Source organism: Mastomys coucha, unplaced genomic scaffold (assembly GCF_008632895.1).
Source record: "Mastomys coucha isolate ucsf_1 unplaced genomic scaffold, UCSF_Mcou_1 pScaffold7, whole genome shotgun sequence".
NCBI lineage: Eukaryota > Metazoa > Chordata > Mammalia > Rodentia > Muridae > Mastomys > Mastomys coucha.
Genome location: NW_022196913.1, coordinates 25458276 through 25474229, shown reverse-complemented (window position 1 = coordinate 25474229; position 15954 = coordinate 25458276). Strand labels below are relative to the sequence as shown.

Genomic DNA, 15954 nt, shown 5'->3' with positions numbered 1-15954 from the left:
AATTATTCTTTAAAGAATTTTGACCTCTGGGATTAATATCATCTCCATGAATAATTCTGATATTGTGAACAAAAGTAAACATTTCTCTGTATAGCCCTGACTGTCCTGTAACTCGATTTGTAGACCAGGCTGGCCTCAAACTCAGAAATCTGCCTGCCTCGTAAACGTTTCTTTAAAAGTATTATTTTCCTGACAGTTGAACTTCTAATTTATATTTATTCAATATACTAAAAAAGCATATACTCTTCATTTGGAGGTTTTGAGTATGGTGTCCCTGGTGCTGTATGCTACGGAAAGCAGAGGTAGGCTGGCCACTTGCATTCCAGAAAAATTTCATCTCTTGCAAAAAGTCTTATAGAAACATATTGCACTCAAACTAGTTTGCCTTGTCACATTTTCTTAGTTAAAGCAAAGGAAAATGCTGTAGTCTACAAACACGAGGTCCAATACTAGAAACTCATCAACTCATTCTCTGCATCTAACTCGCAAAATCCAAGGAGAACACCTCACGCCCTGCTGGCATTTGTAGGTTCAGGTAATTCTGTAATTTCCCTCTCATTCCCATGACATAGGATCATAAGAATGTTTATGTGGTCTATTGGGCAGAAAACAGCATAATAATAATAATCTCATCTTTCTTTTGAAACATGGAAAAGCTGAGCCTAGCTTCAAATGTAAGACCTTCCTGCCTTAGCTTTCAAGTGCTTGGGCTACAGCACGCACCAGCATGCACAGCTATTGTTTCTTAATACTCCTTTGTTTGTTCGTTTTGTTGTTTTGTTTGTTTTTATGGTTGTTGTATTGTTTATTTATTTATTTTATTATTATTTTACTTATTGACTTTACATCTTGCTCACTACCCATCTCCCAGTCACCCCCTCCCACAATCCTCACCCCCATCTCCTCCTCCCCTTCTAGTCCTCTCTTGTGATTTATAGGAAACCAGTAAGCTCACCCTGCGAACAGGTCTGTGGAAGCATGGCTCCAGAAAACTAACAAAGTCTGCATAAGAAGCAAGGTAGAGAAACTGAGATTAAGGGAGCTTTAGAAAGGAACAGAAACTTAAACCCAGGAGTCTGGGTAGAGTTCTCACCAGCTAAGAATCAAGAATTCCACAATTAACACTTGCTTAAGGCCTTTCTCCTTCCTGGCTGCAAACCTGCACATTCAGGAAATCCCATTAAAAACCCATTTACAGCAAAAGGACTTGCAACCACAGGGGCCCCCAACTGTATCTTATCAGGTTGTAATTACATCCAAGGCATCTCCTGAGCCCTCCTAGAATTATAATTTGAAAGGCATCAAAATGGGAGATACAGCTAGAGCTAAGACACTTGTGTGACTCCCTTGCTGTACTGAAGCTCACAGCTCTGCTCTAGCCCAGGAGTCCTCAACCTTCCTAACGGTGTGACCCTTTAATACAGTTCGTCATGTTGTGACCCCCAGTCATAAAAGTATTTTCTTTGCTGGCTTCATAACTGTCATTTTGCTACTGTTATTAAATTGTAATGTACTTTTGGAGACAGGTTTGCCAGCAGGTCTTGATCCAGAGGTTAACAAACACTGACCTAGACTGTCTCGCTTTCTTTCTGAGAACTTCTTTCTCTTAACCTCATGCTGAAAAATCTAGGTGTGAAATGTTTTGATAAGATGTTTCGTACTGGCTCGTTCTATTCTGTGATAAAACCATGGATCCTGTTTTGTCAAGTCAAGGTCAGTAACATATTAATAGCATTCTTCAGTGCTGCAGGGAACAGTTCAGAGCAGTGCCTGTCTTTGCTTCGCTTCCACTGACGGATGTTCTTTGAGAGCTCCGTGAGTCATTATTATGGTTACCAGAAAATCCTCCTATGGTTCATGGTTCTCCCGGCAGTGTGCCCTTCCAGGAAAAATTTGATGGTGTTCAAGTCTGGCAGAGCTAGGGTGTATGTATCTAACCTACAAGAAGAAAGGGTTGTAGGTCACCAGTGTCAAGCAGAGATGGGAACACAAGACTCTTACCACATTCTAGCCTTGCAGTTCACGTCCCCCTCCTCCTCAGCTTACCCCATATCTTAGGAGTACTCAGTAGACAAAAGATGCTGAGAAATGTTGATGGCTTTATCTTTCCTAGCTCTTTTTCTTTCTTCTTTGGTATCTATTTGAGTGTTCATATGTTCTAATTTGAGAAGTTTTGAATAATCAGAACATTTAAATAGATTCTTACGAGCCCTGGGACTGAATGGTCACTAATTCAACTATATTTAAGTATTTTTGTTCAAGTCTGCAGATATCAGGAATGAGACAGAGCTTCCCCTTCTTTTCCCTGACCACAATTAATATGCTGCCCTCAGCTTTTGTGTTCTTCTGGCTCCTTCACACTCTACATAATGTAATCACAGCCATAGTTTGCAGTCAATATAGCTTGAGAGTGATATATAAGAATGTTTCTTACTGAGGGGTATTTGGGTTTTGTAGATTTTTTTATTGTAATTACTAAATTGATATATACTAGCAAAAAACTACAAAAGTCAAATACCACAAGCACAGCAAAAGGTGAAAAGTCACTTCATCTCCAGGATGAAGCCAAGAATTTGATGTGTATCCTTCCAGCCTATTTTCAAGTGAATATATATTTCATACATTATGACTTACTAGATGCTATTATTGACAAGAAATGTAAGAACAATTGCCATGGACTGGGTTGCTTCGTTTCCGACCTGGACTGGTTCACCCCTCCTTAGGCAACCTGGTGGATCCTCCCTCCATGTGGGTGGGCAACCCCACGTGGATCAATAAACCTCATGTTATTGCAACAATCGATCTATTGTCAATCTGTGTTCTCTGGGTTGAGCCAAGTTTACTACATACGGCGCTCAACGTGGTGGCTCTGGCCAGGTAAGCTATCTCTTATTCTCCTTTCTTTTCTTTTTCTTTTTTCCCTTTTTCAGGCAAAGAATAGGCTCACTAGGGCGCCACAGGCCCGCTGATAAGTTTATCAGTTATTGGTGAGTAGTCTCGATATCATGGGACAGTCATAGTCGTGCCTAGACGCCTCACCAGCCGTGGTGCAGAGAATTGCCCACGCTGCAGCAATGAAGAGATGGAAATTCAGCGCCTATAAGTACCTGTGGAAACAGAATACGTTCCCAGAGAGAGTGAAATTGCATGTTCCAGCTGAGGAGGGGCTGGGACACCTAGGGAGATTGCAGAAATCCCTTGGGAAACAGTTCCATAAAGATGGAACTCTGCTCATTTTAGATGAGAATAGTCAGACAAGAAACTGGCCGGGCTCTCACCTTAAAAATGCTGAGATAATTTATTCTGAAGTTAGTTATGAGTGATCATAGCCCTGGAACACAGAATTTAGGTTACCAGTGTAGTTTCATGAATATAGTAACAGAACAAAGGATACATCAAGGCACTTTTCAAATGCATCTGCAGAAACATCAGAAAGGTGGGTCCCAGACAAGTGGAGAAACGGGAGCTCCAGGCTCTAGATGCTGTCTGAGAGCATTCTTAGTCCTTCAGTTTGTCGAAATAAGATTTTAGTAAATTAATAGATTCTAATTGATTTTTATCTGTTCATCTGCAACATAGGTGGGCAAGCAATAGCTATTTAGAGGGCTGCACATAGCTCAGGATAAACTGCAATTGGGCTCTGGATCTGCAGCATTCAATCAGTCACCCATGGCAGATGCAGCGTCTCTCCAGGAATCCTGCTGCATGTTGTACATAACACTTCAACAATAACAGTGTCTTGCTTAACGTAAAACCCCTGTTCCTCAGACTTCCAAGCCATCAAGTAGCACACACGACTGTCACATTCTTTTTAATGGCAGTTAAGTAGACCTGCATTAGTCCAAGTTTGTAGGACCACAATGACTATTCTTGGACATAATTTTGAAAATATTTATGGACGTTTTTAGGGGGAAAAAGCCAACTTAGATGATGTTTAAATTCAGTTTTTGATTTGTATGTGTGTGTGTGTTTGTGTGTGTGTGTGTGTGTGTGTGTGTGTGTGTGTGTGTCTGCTTGTCCGAATGTTATCACCCTTGGAGACCAGAGGGTGTCAGATCCCCTGGTTCTAGAGTTTTAGATGGTAGGGAGCTGCCTGACTTGGGGGCTGGGAACTGAACCCAGATCCTCTGAAAGAGCTGCCAGCTAACTGTTGACCATCCCTCCAGCACAGGGAGATTATTCTTATATTCATGGTCAAATCACATGCTAGAATATTTATTGAGTGTTAAATTAAGTGTCAAAATTTCTCATTAGAAGGACCTTTCCCTTCGCTTTAGTAGAGGTCACTCTAAGTAAAGTGTGGTGTTGTAAAATTATTGTAATGCAAATTACCCGAGAGTCGCAGGGAAATCTTTGTTCCAGTTTTCTCCCCATCCATTACACTTGGCTGTATCTAATTCTGTGTTGGTGTCTATCTATCCTTTCTCTTACACAAGCCCTAAATTGTGTACAAGAAAGATGGCAATTTCTCTCTAATTAATTACTAACCTCTCTCATTAACTAATGAGTTACCTCCCTTCACCTCCTCGGAAAAAAAACCAAAATCCTTGTCAAAATTGAAGCTTGACCTTACAGTTCATAGAAAGTTCCACAACTCTGGTTACATATTCATTATTTTTTGTCGGTCCCATGGTGTAATGGTTAGCACTCTGGACTTTGAATCCAGCAATCTGAGTTCAAATCTCGGTGGGACCTTCAAAGGCTCTTTTATAAAGGACCTTTTATAATTTCCAGCCTGAGGTCTAAATGTGGAAAAACTTGTTCCTCTACTCTATGTGACATTAACAAGCCCTGGAGAAAAATTCCTTGCCAGGTGGAGAAGCCCAAAACCTTCTTTATCCGACTGCCCTGCCCTCCTCAACCCTGCTCCCTCATGTTTCTCTTTGTATTTTTCCTGTCCCCAAGGGAGAAGAAAAAATCTCCCACCAGCTGGAGCCAAAACAGGACCTGTGATGCCTGTGCCAGCTTCACTCCAGCCCTGAAATTGAACCTCTTCCATGTTCCCCAGCTGGAGATACTGCTGCCACAGCATCCTCTCTAAACAAACACCTCCAGCATCCCTCAACAAATAGCTCTCCTGAAGAAACAACCTGAACTTGAATGTAAACTAGCAATGAGCTGATAGATGGGGAGGAAAGAATTCCTTCAGTGGGATAAGAACTAAATTAGGAAAAAACAAATATCTCCTGGTGCTTATGCTTTGGTTTACTTGGTTTATTTTGTTTGTTTTGTTTGTTTGTTTGTTTTTGAGACAGTGTTTCTCTGTGTAGCCCTGGCTGTCCTGGAACTCATTCTGTAGACCAGGCTGGCCTCAAACTCAGAAATCCACCTGTCTCTCCCTCCCAAGTGCTGGGATTAAAGGTGTGCACCACCACTGCCCGACTTTGTTTTGTTTTTGAAACAAGGTTTTCAGTAGACTACTCTGGCTGGCCTCCATTTCCCAAATTCAAGGATTACAAGCAATGAGCCATCACATTTGCAAACTTTAAATCTGGTGGTCTGCTTTCACATGCTCTTTTTTTATGTTTTAATTTTTTTTTTCATATGTAACAGGAAAGCAAGTTGAGTCCTATTTCAGAGCTCAGTTGCCCATTAATCCATAAATACTACATTAGCTGGTATTATGAGTCACCACGGGTTACACAGAGACACTGTAACAAATTGTTTGCTAACCTTGTGAAAATGAATCCCCAGGATTCCTGTTATGGTTGTATGTACGTTGTGTGGTCTGCTCTGGCCACTTTAACTGGAGCCACTTTAACATGACCTTTCTCTCGTGCTGTTGCCTTAGTGGAGGTGCAGAAGTGGTCCTGTCTTCACTTTGGATGAGCTGCCCCTCAAAGAACTTTCTTTTCTGAATGCTAACAGCATCCCTCTACCCCTTGCCATGCATGATGCTTATAACTACAGGCATTCTTGTAACCAACACACCCAGCCTGTTTTCCTGAGGGACCCCCAGCACTGCTTTCCTACCTAACCAGAGCGACTCTTCATCAAACAGATTCCAAAGGCCAAACATCTTCCTGGAACTTTATGAAATGATAGAAACAGAAGGGTCCATTTCCAAAGTTAAAAATAACTTCACGTTGTGATTCTTACGATCATCTCTATCAAGTGTCCGCTGTCCTGGTTCAAATCTAACAACTCAGACTTTATCAAAAAGCCTTCCAAGTAACTCGATAGGAAACCCCTGACTTCATGTGGTGCTGAGCAGCCCCGTAGAGCCTGGGAACACACGGGGATGCTTCACTTGCTGACTCACATGCCCAAGAGTTTCCTATTCCTTTGGGAACAAAATGGGAACTGCATGGTTACAAGGATGCCATCTTGGCCAAACTTTAATTAGGCTTCCTTGAACCCTCCTCTCAACTAGGTCTCATCATCTTCAGCCAAATTTCAGTAACAATCCAGCTAAACCAGTCCAGACCCAAGTGCTGTTGATATCTAAGCAGATCTCTCTTTCTCTAACCTTGGTATGGACTCAAAATCATCTTGGAAATTTTCTGTCTAATAGCCTGTACCCTCCCATTGACTGTGAATCCCCAGCTGCTCCTGTTATTTCGGGCTCCAAGTTCAATCTCTCTCTCTCTTATTGCAGTACCCTTGAATACAGCCTTCTTGCTTGCTTAACATTATTTGGTACCAATTTTGATACTTTGCTCATAGCAACCCAGCTCGGGATTTAGGATGTGATCAGCTTTCAAGTATGTCAGAAACAGATGTCTAGACAAATTATTGGTAGGTAGCTAATTTCCTGAAGAAATGAAATCAGACCTTCAAACTTGTCCTAAACAACAAAGGGGATGACACAATAATCAAATAAAGATTAAAGGATCTTACGATCATCTCAGTATAAGCAAGCAAAATTACTCTATGGAATTCAATGTCTGTCTTCGTTTGGGTTGCCATTGTTATGAAAAGATACCATGACCAAGGCAACCCTTATAAGGGCAAACCTTTAATTGAGGCTGGCTTACAGTTTCAGAAGTTCAGTTCATTATCATTATAGCAGGAAACATGGCAGCATGCAAGCAGACACGGTGCTGGAGAAGGACTGAGAGTTCTGCGTCTTGATTTGATGGCAACCAGGAGAGACTGACCTCTTCAAGCAGCCAGGAGGAAGCTCTCTTCTGAAATGGGTAAAGCCTGAGCCTAGGAGGAGACCTGCAAAGCCTACTCCCACAGTGACACACTTCCTCCAGCAAGGCCACCCTATCTCAACAAAGTCTTTGGGCAGTGATGGCACACGCCTTTAATCCCAGCACTTGGGAGGCAGAGGCAGGCGGATTTCTAAATTCAAGGCCAGCCTGGTCTACAGAGTGAGTTCCAGGACAGCCAGGGCTACACAGAGAAACCCTGTCTCGAAACAAACAAACAAACAAAAAAACCAAGTACTTCTCAACAAATTAGAGGCAGCAGCAATGAGCTTCGACACAGTAAAGGCACAGGTGGCATACCCTTTGTGAATGTCACATTCAGTGAGGAAAGCTTAAAAGACTTTTCCCTATGTTAAGGTCAAGACATGAACTTTCTCTCACCAAGTCTTTTTAACATAGTAATGGAAGAAGTCTCAGCCTCTAGTAGTCAGGCAAGAGGGAAAAATAATAAAAAAGAATCCTGTTAGGAAGGAAAGAGAGAAATAAAATTGTTTTTCAATCCCCAGTACCACAATTTTTACTAAAAATCAAACAAAAAAAAAAAAAGGAAAAAAATTATCTGGCTTTACTAATGAGATGACTTTACATAGAGAAAATCCAAAAGACTCCACCAAGAAACTGTTTGAACTTATGAACTCATTGAAGGTGAGGAACATGAAATGTGCTTTAATGAAATGATAGTATTCCTGCATAGTAATATTGTAGTGTCTGAAAAGGTACTAAGAAAAGTCTGGAGATGGACACATAGCCCCATGGCAAAGACTTCACCTAGAATGTGCAAGAACATGGGTTTGATTGCCAAGACAGCATCAATGAAAAAGAAGGAAAAGGAACAGGAAGGGAGGGAAGGGAGGAGGAAGAGGAAAAGAGATGTGAGCAACAGTTCCTGGAAAGAACCGGTGCCTTCCGCTGACCTTTCCCCAAAGCTGATCAACTGCTTAGAGCTTCAGTGGCTGTGGCTGTTCTGAATGCTGCAAGTCTAGTCACATTATCTTGAACCACCTTAAGCTCACTTAACAACCATTGATTGCCCTCCTCTCTGCCTGACCTAACAGCTTTGTGAGCACCAGGTACATCATTTACATGTACAAACAGAGTACTAGTTTTCTAACCAGGCAAAAAGCTAAAAACACTGTCGGATAGCCCGAGGCCTGAAGTAGAACTTTCCCATTTAACCATCATTTGGTTTTAAGTTAAAGTAACAGGTCTGTCTCTCTTGACTTCAGATAATCATTATATTTTTGGGTTAAGTCAGAGTCTGAAGTCTTATATCCAGGCAAGATTTTCCTAAAAGAAGAACATCGTTGATGAAAAACAGTTGTTCAGGGCTGGAGAGATTGTTCAGAGGTTAAAGGCACTTGTCGCCCTTCCAGAGGACCTGGGTTTGGCCCCCAGAGCCCAACTCAGGTGGCTCCCAACTGTTCCAAGGGATCTGATACCTCTGACCAAGACACCGTCCATCTTTTCCCATAACGTGGAGGTGACTTTGTTTCATCCCGCTGGTGAGGGATGTACCTCACAATCTCATAAGATCTGGCTAATCAGTGCAAAAGTAGACTCAGGAAATGTGAGTTCATCCCCAGCTCATTATCTTAGATTGAAAGACATTTTTTATGGTTGTAAAACCTGAAACTGAAACTCCTAGAAGAACACATGGGGAAAGCTCCCCAATATTAGTTTGCACACACAATGACAGAAGCAGAAACAGATAAGCAGGATTGCACCGAACACAAAAGTAGCTACACAGCCCAGGAAGCACTGAGCAAAAAGAAGACACAGTACACAGAATGCAGACAAATATTTGCAAACCATAGTATTTGGCTTAGGTGTGGCAGTCTCCTCAGGAATCCTATAAAGACTAAAGAGCTCACGTTTGCGCTATTTCCCTCCTCTTAAAAGTCCCTGCAACCCAACACCATTCTGGGGGCCAAGTAGCCAACACTGAATCTGTAAGGGACAATCACTTCCCAACCAAAGCTCAGAGTTAGCCGAAGACCACCTCCATCCACCTTTCCAGACAAACATGCAGTGTGCAGCAAATACAAAGGTGACACGTTAAGTGATTGACATGCTCTGTGCTTGATAGTTCTGTGATTGACAGACTGTGATTGACACGTTCTGTGATTGACAGTTCTATGATTGACAGACTCTGTGATTGACACGTTCTGTGATTGACAGTTCTGTCCTCTTCATCTCATGACAACATGTGGCTTCATTTCACTCAGGCTCATCCTCCCATCGAGACCTAACTCTCTTCAGCATCTCTCCTGCTACTGTTGTCACTGACACTGGGAGGTACAGGCAGAAAGAAGGGGAGGTACTGACCAAATCTGCTAGAAGCCTTTGCGGGGTCTCACCTCTATGAAATATCCCAGCGTCATTCACTCTTCAGAAGCCACACAGCAAAATACCATTGCCGTTTCCTCTGGAATTTTGGAACTAGGCAAGTGACCTAGGTATCTACTTATGGAAGAACACATAGGTGTCTACTTATAGAAGAATATGGATTTAAAAATATAAGATGTGTTTTCCCTCCTTGCTAAGTCCAGCATGGCCTCAGAAGGGGTGGAATGACTTGGTTCCTGGCCCTAGAACAGGACCAACAGGCCATGGGCCTCCACAAATGTGTATGGCTGCTGTGGGCGTAAAGCTTCTTTGTATAATAATGTACATATTTTTATGTTCCTCCTTCAAGGAAGGTCCAGTGGTTAATGTTAATGATAATTAGAAAATACACAAGTCCAGGAGTGGAGGGTGTATCTGTGTCTTTAGCAAAATGGTGAACGCCAAACTCCTAGTTTTTACAGATAAAGGCTCATTAAAATATTAGCAGTTTTGTTCATGTTGGGCAAGGAGAGGAAGCAAATGGGATTTTCCTTATGGAGCTATTACTAGGCAAAGGCAATGGGTGTAATTGCTTAGCTTTCCTTCAAATCTTTACACTTTAAATGCCTCTCAGAAGAATCACTTTTGAGCACTGAGTCCTCAGAAGTTGAAAAGGGAAAAGACTGCCAGTTCTGGGATGTTTGATTATACCATGTCTGTACACTCTCTATCCTTCGGGTTCTATTGCTTCAAACCTGTTCTTTTGATTTAGGTATGACTCTACTTTCAAAAAACAGAGAAGGAGGAAACTTAGAGGAACAAATCTCAAACCTCACAGTATTTTCCCTGACCAGTGATAGTTTGGAGTGTGTATTCATGTCTGTTTGGTTGCTCTTGGCAGAGGCTGAAATCCTCCAGCATGCCCTACAAAAGCCTGGTGCAGTGATGTTTTTCTCTTCTGTACCCTCTTTCCTCGTCCTGTTTGCCGTTTGTGCTTGCTGTAGCAGAGTCTGTTTCAATCCCACGAGTGTTGCCTGATTCCCTTCAACTAGATCACGCCACACTCTGCCTGCCTTTATTTTTGTCCTACACTGTTCCTCCTTTGCATCTGACACGTACCCTTCTCTGATGTCTCTAGTGTGTTCATTCTTTTCATACTGCTGTGACCAAACTCCTGATAAGAAGCAGAAGAGAGGTTGTTTTGGCTTGCAGTGACAGAGAAGGCAGGACAGTGGAGGCTGGGGCAGCTGTTGGCTCATCCTTCAGCAGGACAGGACAGGAAGCCTAGCTGGGCTAAGAACCTCACCATCTGACCTCAGTGACCTCCTTCCTCCATCACTGCCCCTCCTTTAAAAGGGTTGCCAGTTGGAGACCATGTACAGGAGTAGGGGGTGGGGGGGGTGGGAGTGGTGGTGGGGGAGGGGAACTTCACATCCAAAGCATAAAAGCTGAGTAAAGAAAATCCCTTTTATATGTTCTCTTAAACACCAGAAATCTCTTTATCATTCCCCCAAAATTGTGTTTATGTTTGTTATTATGCAACTTCTACCCATTTCCTCCCAAGTGAGCTTTTATCTACTTTGGGTACTAAGATCACTTACCTTTTCCATATGCCATATAGGTGTAAATACAATTTATTTTGTGAATCAATGAGGAACTTAATTAAGCTCCATAATTACCAACCAAGAAAGATCGATGTGTCTCTTCTGAGCTGTAAAAGAGCTTGTGCACTGCAGAGAGGTCCTTCGAGTCACCTCTCATCCAGAAATAGAACTTTTTGGATTTGGCATGCCGGTCTAGAGCCTTGGTTTCCTTGCCTAGGCCTGTGCCTCTCATAACCCAGTGTGTATCAGTTGAGGATAAAGGATGCTATTCAATGTCCAGTGCTCACCACACACTTGTAAGACTCCCCGTTTCATGCTGAACACTGCCAAACAAAACAAGTTACATGTTTCCCTAAATCAGCTAACATCTTTGCAATATTCACTTGTGATTTTGAAAAAAACATATATTTTTTTTTTACTTTGTTTACCAGGACAGAAGCCACCGAGAACTTCAAACCAAGTCCAGACCCTGTCTTCCCAGCCCTAGTGGCTGGCTCTTGATTTGTGATTGTCAAGGATAATTTCTCTTTGGCCCATGGACATGTGAAAATGTAAAAGAAGTCAGTGAACACTTCAAACGACAAGCAAAACTGGATCCATGTTTTTGAGCATGTGAGCATGCTTACAGACAAGAAAGAGCTGTCTGACAGCTTGCGTGTCATATAGTCTTAAACGTAATCGTTCCAAGATAGACTGGAGGCTGCTTTTCTGAGTAGGATGATGTGGTATGATCAGAAGAAATATTAGGCTTAAATTCTTGCCTCATTATTTATAGCTGTTTGATGTAAGCTTCTTCGTTCTCCTCGGTTTCACCTGCGAATGTGCACAGTCGCGCTTACTTTAGTGAGTACACCTGTAGGTTAAACATGTAGGGGGAAGACACAAAATGCACCTTGGAAAGCGTCCAGTAAGCTCCGAGTATTTTTCATCTACTGTGGTTTAAGTTAAAACTGTTTAGAGTTTGAGAAGTCAGCAGAATATTTTATATGGATTAAATTGAAACACTTTCAATTTTCTGTTAAAAATTCTCTTAGCCGTGTGCTAGATCATTAGAGAGCTTGAAGTAGTTGTCTTGGAGGAAGTGGAAGTAGTGGTCAAAGACAGTGACCTAAAAGTGATTTCTAGGCTAAGTTTCAAAAAGCATTGGTCAGGCCCCACTGGGATTCGAACCCAGGATCTCCTGTTTACGAGACAGGCGCTTTAGCCAACTAAGCCACGGAGCCACCTGGAAGACCCATTCCAGTTTTGGCTCAAATTGGAGTTGACTAGGTGAAATACTACGCTAAACTATTGTGCATGTATTGTTCGGATGAATAGACACTGTGACCAAAATAAAAAAGACCCCTTCAGGCCAACAACACTTGAGCACACTCAACTATTTGGAAAATGCACTGAGCGAGTCCCTGAAAGCGAAGACACCAGGACCCGCAGGGATTCCGTGAGATTATTGCTTCGAGATACGCAGGACCTGTTTCCAGTTGTGGTAATTGAGAATCGCCAGTGCCTGGATGCTCATTAAGCGCTAGTCTCAAAAGATATCAGTCAGAAGTTTTAGCAAAACCAATGGCATTACTGACACGATAGAAAATCGTACTTTCGAGTATGGAAAAACAGAACCCAACGCTTTGTTTTCAAACAGAGTTGACTCAATTACAAAAGGCTGCAAAGTAGGAGGCCTTTCTGTGGCGCTTGCTCCAGGCTTCTAAAATGCTAACCCCAGCTTCCGTCGCCGTCCTAAGGCTCTTAGGAAGACGCTGAGATGAATAGGAAGACCTGGGTTAGGGTTGGGTTAGAATTAGAGTTAGGATTAGGTTACCTACAGCCTTGGGAAGGCGTCAGGACTCCTGGAACTGCTCCTTACCTGCTCTGTTTTCCTCATTTTTGTGGTTGCTCTGCAATGCTCCCCACGGACCCTCTCTTGGAGAAGCTAAATCCTGGAGAAGCTGAAAGCAATACTTAGTGTTTTACAGAGGGGTTGGTTCCAAGACCCCGACGGTGCCAAAATCAGCGGGCACTCGAGTATTTGTACAAAATGTGTACTATTAATATACGACTTTATGTGTAACTTCCAAGCATCTCTGGACTATCAATAATCTCTAATTCTTGAATGTAGGTCTATGACTCGTTTTTAGTTTGTTTTTACGAACGGAGTGAGATCCAATTGTATTTGTGTGTGTGTGTGTGTGTGTGTGTGTGTGTGTGTGTGTGAATACTTTAGCTGCTCAAACAGCATCTAAGATAGTTCATTTTAGCTGTCAGCTTGATTGGATTAAGGACCCCTGTGCTTTAGAGAGGGGAAATTTTCAGAGAGGCTTATCTAAGGAAAGAAGACCCACCTCAAGTGTGGGTGGCCCATCCCCTAGGCTTAGGCTCCTCATTATATGCTAAGAGAAAGGAGAGAATAGCTAAAGGTAGACTATCCCCTTTCTCCTCCTCCTCATCTGCTCAAACGTGAGCAGGTTTACATTCCCTTCAGCACAGACCCAGCCACCCCAAGCACTCTGCCAGAATGGACTACACTCTTTGAAACAGGAGCCAAAGTAAATCTTTCCTGCCTTGTTTGAGCCAGGTATTTTGTCAGGGATAAGAAAAATACTTTTCTCAAAATACCTAACAAAAGCAACTGCGGGAAGAAAAGTTTGCTGTGACTCCCAGTTGGAGGGTTCAGAGTCGATCAGGATGGGAAATCATGAGGGCAGAAGCTGAGGCCACTCTGCATCTGCAGTCACAAAGCAGAGGGAAAGTCCAAGAGAGTAAGAGCCCCTAGCCTCCATGGTAGCGTAGCTGGCATCAGGCAGGCATCGCCACCCCAGCAGGAGCTAAAGGCTTATGTCTTGAACTGGGAATGCTGTGTGGCCTTTGAAACCTCGAAGCCCAACTTCAGTGACCTACTTCTTCCACCGAGGCCACACCTCTTAAACCTCCCAAACAGCATCACCAACTGAGGACCAACCATCACACTACTTGACAAGATTCATGGGAAAAAAAAAATCACATGAAGATGGCAGTACCACCCTAGAGACAACACAGGAGCAAGCAGGAGCTGGACTGACACCGGGACGCTTGGCTTCTTGCTGAGGAAATGTCGTGGGAGTCCTTCAGGAATAAGCACTCTGACACCAAAGAGAGTGGAAGAGGGGAGATGTCACTGGGGGGCCAAAGTCAGGACAATCCTGAAAAGCCTCCATCCGGGTCCACTTGGCTTTCTCACTTTAGACTCTAAAACCACAAGGTGAGGGGGCAAGCAAGCAAGATTCTACAAGCGTGTGTGTGGCAATCAGCCCATTGCTCTGGATATTTCTCCAGATCATTCCGTTCCAGGTAGCAAGTGAAGTCATGCTCGGCAAATACGCAGTGCAAGCAGTGCTTTAAGTAGATCCCCAAATAAACAGCAAATCCGCACCTAATAATTGGTCTTCTGTACCTAATTCTATTGCAGAAGAACAAGTGTCCAGGGTGAAGGAGATCTGGAGCAGCTGCAGACCCGATCGCGTCACATGCACTTCTGAAGCAGGCTAGCTGGGAGCCTCTCTTAGCTACTCTCTGTTGCTATGCCAAGACATCTACGACCAAGGCAACTTAGAGAAGAAAGTTTATTTGGAACTTACAGTCTCAGAGGGTTAGAGTCCATGGTATCCAGGCTTCACCTGAGTGGAGGTTGCTGAAAGAACTCAGGCTATCCCAGGGCAGCAAAGGATTTCAGACTTCTCCCCATTCCTGCTGCCTCTGATACTCATCAATATAACTTTTTACTATAGAAGGAGGATGAGGAGGAGAAGGAGAAGGAGGAAGAGGAAGAGGAGGAGGAGGAGGAGAAGGAAGAGGAGGAGAAGGAGAAGGAAGAGAAGGAGGAGAAGGAGGAGGAGGAGGAGGAGAAGAAGAAGGAGGAGGAGGAGGAGAAGAAGGAGGAGGAGGAGGAAGAGAAGGAGGAGGAGGAGGAGGAGAAGAAGAAGAAGAAGAAGAAGAAGAAGAAGAAGAAGAAGAAGAAGAGGAAGAGGAAGAGGAAGAGGAAGAGGAAGAGGAGGAGGAGGAGGAGGAAGAAGAGGAGGAGGAGGAAGGGGAAGAAAGGGGGAAGAGGAAGAAGAAGAAGGGGAAGAGGAAGAGGAAGAAGGGGAAGAAGAAGAGCCAGTAAGATGGCTGAGTGGTTGAGAGCACTAACTCTTCTGGAGGTCATGAGTTCAAGTCCCAGCAATGGTAGCCATCTGTAATGAGAAACAAACCAACAAGAAAAAAAAAAAAAAAACCTATGGCTGTGAGCTGGATTTTAAAATATTTCTAGGGATTGCTTGTATGTCCATAACTATTTTAGTGGCCAATGGTATCTCAGCCAGGCTGAGAAAGGAAGAAACTTGCAGACAAACTTCCTGATATTGCCCATATAGGAGTCCCCTTTAGTACCCCCACTAAGGTGAAACTGGGATCTTGACTCCTTCATGAAGAAGGAGGATTTATTAAAAGATGTGATAGCAATATAAGGCAAGCTCTAGATATGAGAGTAGTTGTCCAAAGAAATGCCTATATGTTGGAACAACGGCAGTGAATGAAGTTTTAATTTTGTTTGTTTCTTTTTAAGGTATGGCCTCAGTGTATAGCTCTGATGGTAAACCAAGCTGACCTTAAACTCACAGAGATTTGCCTGCCTCTGTCCCAAGTGCTGGGATTAATGACATGTGTCACCATGCCTAGGCCTAGTACAGTGCTATTCCTCAGGGTTCTCTGGAGGAACAGGAGGGACAGAGTGTCCAGCTGCTTGGGTTTTCATTAGTTACAAATGTAGTCAAATTGACAGCCACGACTAGTGAGTGGAGAGAGTGATGTATGACCAGGTGTGGGACGAGGACTTGCTCTTGGACTCTTCTTATTTTTTT

The 15954-nt window shown here is 43.1% G+C and overlaps 2 non-coding genes across 2 annotated transcripts; one reads left to right on the top strand and one right to left on the bottom strand.

The window, feature by feature from the left end:
* The first annotated feature begins 4623 nt into the window (after positions 1 to 4623).
* Positions 4624 to 4695, top strand: Trnaq-uug. Its single transcript has one exon. It is a non-coding gene; the product is annotated as a tRNA-Gln (tRNA).
* A 7540-nt stretch (positions 4696 to 12235) lies between these two features.
* Positions 12236 to 12309, bottom strand: Trnat-cgu. Its single transcript has one exon. It is a non-coding gene; the product is annotated as a tRNA-Thr (tRNA).
* Between the last annotated feature and the right edge of the window lie 3645 nt (positions 12310 to 15954).